Here is a 7,028-nt window from a genome sequence, read left to right as displayed (position 1 = left end):
TTTCCACTCGACCAACTAATACTTCTTTGGCGAAGCCAGATGCTCCAGGAGACTCCATAAAAGTTAAAAAATAATTCAGCTATGTTGCGTGGAACATAATTGAAGGGTCATGAACCATCTGGAGAGCAGGAGAACCAGTTCCCTCTTGTTCCTATTGGCTTAGTCTGTTGACTGTCCCGGTGCCAGTCCCTGGAGCCTGGCTGCAGGCCTGGCGAGGAATGTTGCCTCTGGAGTTTCGGCAGGTACGGCCTCAGAAGCTGCTTGGCCACCGGTCAGGAAGGCTGCCTTGATGGGAGGGGTAATGACAGGCCGTGACCTCTGAGTCTTAGCGTGGCCTCGCTCTGTGCCCAGACTCACATTGCATTCAGGAAGCCTTTCCTTGCTGTGTGTCCACCATTTCCTTACTGGCTTGTTGGAAGGGAAACAGCCCTGGGTGCTGATGAGAAGGGCTTTGAAGGTAGAGTCTCGAGAACGGGTGGGGAACCTTTTCTCTGCCCAGGGCCACTTGGACATTTATAACATCATTCGCGGGCCATACAAAATTATCAGCTTAAAAATGAGCCTGCTGTATTTGGCCAGACATTTAATTAACTCACCCCTAATGCCTTGGCAGGGCCTTAGACTGCCTGAGGGCCGAACGTTCCCCACCCCTGCTCTAGAAGGAGTACGTAGAGGGAGGAGTCATTGTCATTAGGATACCAGACACAAGGCGAAGCCAAACCTAACCGCCCTGCCTCCTCTCTGACTCACCTACCAACGTGTGATTAACCTGGAGGGGCGGTGGCAAGCAGGTATCACATTGAGGGTGTGTGGGGTGGGGGGAGGGAGGGCCGAATCCTCTCCTTCCCATTCCTGTGGCCCCATTGGTTCCTTTTCTAGAGGACCTAGAAGCCGGGGGGTGGTGGTGGTGGTGGGGGGGGCGGGGTTGTCGCAGGATACACCTTGGCTGGTGACGTGTGTCTTGAACTTGGGAAACCCTTGTCATCCAAGTGGCCTTGGGATGCAGTAGGACTTGGGATGATAGATCCCAAGACTTCTCAGCGGCTTGGGAAGCTCTTTGACTTACTGGGAACCTAGCGAGCCCAGGATTTTACCGGAGTCACCATCATGAACCTGCCCTCCTTCAGGGGAAGCCAGAGCAGGCGGGCGTGGGGCGCCGCGGCTCCCACCCTTGGCTCAGCCTGGCCTTCCTCAGGGGGAGCATGCCCTGTGAAGCAGTGAGGGGCGCAGTGTGGTTAGCATTCTGGGAGGCTCTGTGTTCTGTGTGCTCCTGACCTCAGAGCGTACGGAGGAGGGTAATGGGAAGAACCTCGCTGCCATACCAGTGCGGGCCACATCAAAGCAAGTTGTGACACCCGTCCCGGTCAATTAACGCGGCCCCAATATAAACATTGTTTTATCCCTCGTTATTTTTAAAGGAAGCATCTGGCTTCTGTGTTATGTTTGGAACATCAAACATAATGCCCGGTCATATTGGAATATGAGTACTACCTACGTTTCAATAATACCTGGCAGTTTTATGACGCCGGTGGCCCCTCAGGTGTGTCATTGCACATTATGCACACAGCATCGAAGGTGCAGAGTGACTTCAATAATGACTGTTGCTTCATGCGGCCTATGTAGGAGGTACCAGTTTAGCAGATGAGGTCATTCAAGTCACATCAAAAGGTCACCTTCATGTGCCTGTCAGAATTCATGGGAATTGCAGGAGTAGACGAGTATTTCTCTGTCAGTAACACGGTCCACGAGATGTTCAACTCTTTCCTGTCGCCTCCCCGGTCCTGCCGCCACCTCCTGCCACCCTCCATGGGCTTGGCACTGTGAGTACGGTCAAGTTTCACCCATGAGAAGCCCCAGTATGTAGGGGTCTGCACCCTGTCTGACCCCTTCCCTGGGCCCACGGCCAGAACTGGGATGCGGGCCCAGGAACAGCCTTGACCAGCGATGTTCATCTTTATAAACTAATTATTAAAATCCGGAGGCACACCAAAAAAATATGTTTTTTTGCCGATCTGACAAAAATAGGTGTAATTTTGATTCATTCACATCGGACGACTATTACTGTGTTGGCTATTGGTGATTTTTTAATTTGACCGCCCCAGGTAGGGGTGGGGAACCTTTTTGCTGCTACAGCCATTTGGATAGTTTTAACATCGTTCGCGGGCCATATACAATGAGCATCTTAAAAAGGAACCTGCTGTATTTGGTCAGACATTGAATTAACGCACCCCTAAGGGGTGGCCCGAGGGCCGGACCTTCCTCACCCTTGGTCTAAGGCCATGCTCGGCAAACTGCGGCTCCCGAGCCACATGCGGCTCTTGGGCCCCTTGAGTGTGGCTCTTCCTAAGCCTTCGGGGCACCCCAATGAAGTTAATAACAATGTACCTACCTATATAGTTTAAGTTTAAAAAATTTGGCTCTCCAAAGAAATTTCAGTCGTGGTACTGTTGATATTTGGCTCTGTTGACTAATGAGCTTGCCGACCGCTGGCCTAAGGGAAACAGGGACCAGAGAGTCAGGTACTGCGTGTCTGAGAGACTCTCGCGGCACGCTGGTTGGAAATGGCCGTCCCAGACAGTGCCGACTGGGACTTGTGGCGAGCATTCTCCTTTCTCTTGGACACTCCGCAGCTGTGCCCTCATTCTGCAGCCAAGGCCATTGCCCCCTCCTTGCACAAGTCTGTGCGGTAAGTGCTTCAGCATTCCCCTTTCGGCCGGGACAGATGTTGGTGATTCAGGAAGACGAGGCTTGCCATGGGCGTCTCCCGGAGTCCTCCCCAGGCCTCCGCGGTGCCAGCCGGGCTGCCCGTGCTCAGCCCTGGGAGGCAGCCTGAAATTGTGATGTCACACGCTCCACCCCCGGCTCCCAAGCATGGAGGGCAAATGGTTTCTAGGTCAGCAGCTCTAGGCGACAGCCGGGTCGGGCCTGGTAGAGGAAGTACGGGCGAGGAACTCAGACTGGAAGTGAGTAAGAGACTCTGAAGTTGAAGGCTAATTAGGAAGAGCTCCTCATACAGAACTGGTTTTCCTTTTGTAAACACGGGTGGCCATGGCTGACCCTCCTCTTGTGTGTGCCCTCCTCTTGGGTGTCCCCTCCTTCTGGGATCCTCACTGAGGAGAGGGGAGGGGCGTCTGGCTTCCAAAGGTACCCTCGAAGCTGTGGGAGGACCGACTGCCCAGCCCTTTCTCCATTTCACAGAGCTGCTCTGAAGGTCAAAGGGCACCCAACCGAATGGGAATCCGTGATCTGAGAGTTTAGTATTTTTTCCTACAGATTCCCTGACTCTCTCCCCTCAATTCCAAGTCCACAAAATATTGGGCCAAAGGTCCAAATACATAGGCCTGTGTAGGGAGGCAACTCGCCATCTCCTTCCCAGCCAGGTACTTTTCCTTCCTGTAACTTTCCAGTTGTAATTTGGGGAATACTATTGGTAACTCTGCCACCCGGTGGTCATTCCAAAAACTGCACCCTGGGAGGATTGCATGTCCACTGCTATCATTTTTAGTTGTTTAGTTTTTCCATTTCCGTTTTCAATGTACAGGTAAATAAGATGTGATTTGTACATTCGTTTTTAATATTAAGTTACTTATTATTTATTATTTATTTATTTATTTTAGAGAGAGAGTAAGGGAAAGAGAAGGAGGGAGAGAAAGAGAGAGAAACATCGATTTGTTGTTGCTCTTATTTCTACATTCATTGATTGACTCTTGTATGTGCCCTGACTGGGGATGGAACCCACAGCCTTGGTGTATCCTGACAACGCTCTAACCAACTGAGTGGCCCAGCCAGGGCAAGTGAGTTATTTTTAAGTAAAATACTTGCAAATACATTCAGCAGAACACACTGGGATAGAAAATTTCTATGACGATATACCAGAAACTGTGTGGTATGATGTGATGCTTAGGGAGTGTAGTTAGGAGTGGGGAGGAAGGGACTTAGTTTACGTGATACCCTTTAGTTCTCTCTGAAATCTATAATCAACAGGAAGAATGTATCGCTCTAATAATTGTAGCTGAAGTGCCCCACTCGGGAAGAAGGCCCAGAAGTCTAGAATATTCCTCCCCAGGGCTCCCACCCTCTCCTGGCTTTGTGTCCGGGTACCTCTTGGGCTTCTGGGTGTTCCCAGGGAGTGGAGTCCATAGGACTCACTTTGATCTTGTCCACTGATGGTGGCAGCCGAGTGGAAGCTGGTCGGGAGAGTGTGACCAAAGCCAGAAGAATTCCCAACTCCCTTGGTGGTCCCGGTAGTGAAGGCAGCAGCCCTCCTGTTGGGAGTGGGCTGCCCCCTTCCCAAGGCCATGCTCAGTGGAGGGGCTCCCGCTGGAGAGCCAGCCACGTGTTCAAGTTTCTGAGGCCTCACAGGTGTGAGGCCGCCAGGAGCCGAGTCTCACAAGACGTGGCGAGGCCACTCGGGGTGCGGGTGTGAGGCAGATGCTCCCCAGCTTCTCACATCAGAGAGCAGGGCTGGGGCGGATGTGGCCGCAGCTGGCTGGCGGGAGAGCCAGGTCTGAGGAAAACAACCATCGTCTGACGACCTCCTCTGTGCCTCTTGCTGTCTGATACCGACATTCCTTTGCTCTGTTGGAGAGACCTCCCACTGCGTCCCCCTGACTGCCCCTGATGGGGACATACCTACTTTTATGAACTTGCTGGGCATAACCACTCTGCAAGCATGTGCTCAGGAAGAGTGAGCACTCCTCCTCCTTGACTGCACCCATTCACGCACGCACCCTCTGGAAGCCCTGGGTGGCTGGGTGGCCTCGGAGGAAGATGGGCCGGGTTGGTGCACAGGGCGGGAGGCCCTGCACCAGCACCCAGGGGCGGCTCTCGTTCAAGGTGAGAAAACCTTAGCACCACAGTCAGCGATTGGTCCTTACAGCAGAGGACGGTCCAGCCCCAGCGGTCAGCCTTGTAGAGATACCCAGCTGTTCTGGCACTGCTTGTCGAAAAGACAGCTGGACCACCTTGGTGCCTTGGTTAAAAATTAGTTGTCCAGGTATGTCCGGATCTATTTCTGGGTTCTCTGTTTTGTCCCACGTACCTGTTTGCCTTATTTACACAAACCGCACTGTTTTGGTTCCTGTAGCCTTTACTTAAATCTTGAAGTCCGGTGCGAGTTCTCCAACTTTGTTTTTTTTTTTCAGAGTTGTTTCGGGAGTTCTAACTTCGTTGGATTCTCACATAACTTTAAAATCAGCTTAGTGCCCTGGCTAGTTTGGCTCAGTGGATAGAGCGTTGGCCTTCGGACCAAAGGGTCCCAGGTTTGATTATGGTCAAGGGCACCTGCCTCGGCTGCAGGCTTGATCCCCGGCCCTGGTCAGGGTGTGTGTGGCAGGCAACCAATCAATGTGTTTTTCTCAAAAATCAGCTTATCAATTTCTCAGAAAGCGCCACTTGGATTTTCATTGGGATTGCATTGACTCTACAGAACAATTTGGGGAGGAGAATGGACTTCTTAGCAATATTGAGTTTTATCACCCAGGAACATGTATGTTTCCCTACTTTTCTTGTCTTCTTTAATTTCTTTCAGCCATATTTTGTGGTTTAGTGTGTATCTGGTTTTCATATCTTTTGTCAGATTTATTCCTACCGTTTTATATTTTTTGATTGTAAATAGTATTGTGTTTGAAAATTCAAATTTCTGATTTTGTGTTGCTAGTATTCAGAAATACAGTTGATTTGTCGTAGACCTAGCATTCCGCAGACTTACTAAACTCACTTATTCTAGCAGCTTTAGGGTAGGTTCCGTTGCATTTTCTGCTTAGATATTCATATTGTCTGTGAATAAAGACAACCTGATGTTTCCTCTCCTATCTGGATGCCTCTTTTTTTTTTTTAAATATATTTTATTGTTTTTTTACAGAGAGGAAGGGAGAGAGATAGAGAGTCAGAAACATCGATGAGAGAGAAACATCGATCAGCCGCCTCCTGCACATCCCCCACTGGGGATGTGCCCGCAACCCAGGTACATGCCCTTGACTGGAATCAAACCTGGGACCTTTCAGTCCGCAGGCCGACGCTCTATCCACTGAGCCAAACCAGTTTTGGCTTGGATGCCTCTTATTTCTTGTTCCTGCATGACTGGCAGCTCTTGTACAGTGTTGAACGGAAGCCATGAGAGGGAACATCTTCGTGCAGTTCCTGGTCATAGGGACGCACTCGGTCTCCAGCCGTGAGCATGATGTGGGCTGTGAGTTTTTCACAGGTGCCCTTGACCCCTCCTCGGATGCTTTCTCCCTAGCGCCCCCCTCCCCCGGCCCCCAGCCCCGGGAGTGTGTACAAACCGATCAGCAATGCTTAGTGAATAAAAGCAAGCTGCCATAGTGCAGTGAGAGGCACCCATAGAATCCCGGCCCTACCACTGCTTGGTGAGGCCTTTCCAAAGCTGCTAAACCTCTTGGAGGTTCAGTGTCATCGTCTATAAATTGAGTAACACCCGCCTCAGGATGATTGTTAGGATTAGAAATAATGCCACTGCAGTGCTTAGCACAGCGCCTGCGCACAGTAGTAACTCAATAAACGGCAGCTATTGTGACGATGACAGATGCCGTGCAGCTGTGAAGTGGAGAGCAGAGGGCGTTGTCCCCGGCCGACGGAGGAAGCAGGCTCTGGAGAGACCAAAGTCCCGACTAAAGTCACCCGAAGAGCCACCGACAGGTCCATAACCCAACTCACGAAAGCCACTTCCGGGACTCGGGGCTCCTGCCAACACTCGACAGTCTGATTTCTGCTTCTGTCTTTAGGGGGATGCTCTTTCCTAACAGAAACCAGCCATTTCCAGGAGCTCCTTTCCAGCAGATTGACGCAGTTCATGATTCCAGGCATCACGTTTGGGCTTTGTGCCTACAGCCATGTCCTCGCACCCCCAGTAACAGGAAATGTGCGTATCAGACCAGGCCATCTCTGTTGGGCATTTGGCTGGTTTGTTTGTGGGCAGGAGGCTTCTCTGGACCACTGGCTGCTAGTGGATAGTTTGTGACTGAGAGCAGTGCTTCGGGTCTCACACAGACGGAAAGGATTGTTAGGCG

This window comes from Myotis nattereri (genome assembly GCF_964212035.1).
Source record: "Myotis nattereri genome assembly, chromosome: 20".
Taxonomy (NCBI): domain Eukaryota; kingdom Metazoa; phylum Chordata; class Mammalia; order Chiroptera; family Vespertilionidae; genus Myotis; species Myotis nattereri.
The sequence above is the reverse complement of the archived record's forward strand: the minus strand, read 5'-3'. Positions refer to the sequence as shown.